Below are 1,794 nucleotides of genomic sequence, written 5' to 3'. Positions count from 1 at the left end.
TATATATTTGCTAGACAATAGTTTACTAAAACTGTAATTTACTGATTGCCAAGTTAAAAATTGGGGGAAATCCCAAACAGAACAGAGCGGATGACATGATATAATTAAAGGCCAGATCTGCAAATTCCACTATTAGTGCTGCAACTGCCCTACCAGCAGCTCAGCAAGGGCTCTGCACAGCACCATATCCTGATTAATAAATCATAATGCTATTACCAGGGATGAAGAAACACATCAGGAATTAACGTCCGATAAACTGCGCAGTTGCAATGTGATAAGTTTTTCATTTTGATGCGTTCCGGTGCAACTAAAATAGGCCAAGCGGTATTTTTCTGACTCGTAACGAACTGCACTGGTGTGAATAAAGCATTGTGATGCATTTTGGGTTCTGCGTCACAACTGCATCTGGTGTGACCCGGCCCTGAGTCCTGTCCGTGCAACAAGTGGCAACTTGCAGCAGGTTCTTGTTAACGTCTGTAAGGTGCATACGAATCAACACAGCAGAATTGCCTTAGACAAAATCTTGTCTGGGACATAATATACTCCAGCATGGAGGAGGTCTTCTTTACCTCCACTTGTCACACCACCGTACCAGAATCTAAAAGCGTTGCACATAATAACTACCCGAGTTTGCTGCATGCCCCGGAAATATCAAGTAAACTGGCTCAGCTTTCATGACATGGGAGCATGACTTTCTAAAAATGTCTAGAAAGCCAGAAAACAAATGTGGCAAATACTTGGCTTACTTTGCTGTATGGGCAGCTTTAAGGTCGCCATACACCTAACAATTAATCGGACGACACTCTTCGTCCAATGATCGAACCGTCGTACGATTTTCGTAGGGCGGCCCCATCCTGCCCCAATTATTGCAAGGTTGGATCAGCGGTAATTAAAAGAAAGCACTTGGGCGAATTGCGGTAATCGACCGCACGTATTTTCGTCTGCGCATGTGCAGTTTAACGGTGCCCATACACTTTACAACCCTCGCAACACTTTTGTCTTGCGAGGGTTGTAAAGTAATCGAAAAAAAATTACGATCTGCCCATGTTGGACAGGCAGATCGTACAAGAGGTGGATGGGTATGCATGGACAGTGCACCACTACCATGCCACAAGATTAACAAATGGTCGCGTGACACCTGTTTGGCGCTAAATAAATTTGCATATAGACAATAGGCATATTTTCCCTCTTGAGTCTCGCAACTCCAGCTGTTGTGGAACTACAAGTCCCATGAGCCATTGCAAAACTGACAGCCACAGGCATGGATTCCACAGGCACATCTGGAGGGCCGGAGTTGCCCGCCTCTGGTGTATAACATAACAACGGTTTGTTAAACCAGCCAACCAATGTCAGTGGCAGGAGAGCATTACAGACAGTTCTGATTTCAGACACTTAGATGAATGAAGTCGGATCCATTATTTACTAATATACACTCTGGAGCACCCACTAAGGTACTTAATGCAATTCGCTCACTTGATTGATCAAAGCCTTTTTTTGGCTGCTGAAATGATTGCATCACTTATTGATTTCATTTTACAAAGAGCTCTGGGGGAGTAATGAATAGACCTCCAGTGCTGAGGAACTACAAGTTTCAGCATATCAGTTAGTGACCATGTTGGAACTTGAACCTCTTCAACACCCAATTCCAGATTGTCCAGCATAAGCAGAGCAATCTTTTACCAGATAAAACCCATCATCCAATATGTGTCTGTCATATAAAATGATTCTTTATTGCTTCCAATTGTCTTTTCTAATATATCTCCCCCCCCCCCCTCCTGCACAACCCCTTTGCAG

General features: G+C 43.7%; 1 protein-coding gene across 1 annotated transcript in view; it reads right to left on the bottom strand.

The window, feature by feature from the left end:
- SNPH (syntaphilin) overlaps nt 1–1,794 on the bottom strand; it is a 10,550-nt gene that overhangs the window by 5,003 nt on the left and 3,753 nt on the right. The window lies entirely within an intron of this gene.

This window comes from Nanorana parkeri, unplaced genomic scaffold, assembly GCF_000935625.1.
Source record: "Nanorana parkeri isolate BGI_ZX_2015 unplaced genomic scaffold, ASM93562v1 scaffold237, whole genome shotgun sequence".
In the NCBI taxonomy this organism is placed as follows: Eukaryota; Metazoa; Chordata; class Amphibia; order Anura; family Dicroglossidae; genus Nanorana; species Nanorana parkeri.
This window is presented reverse-complemented; position numbering and strand designations above follow the sequence as displayed.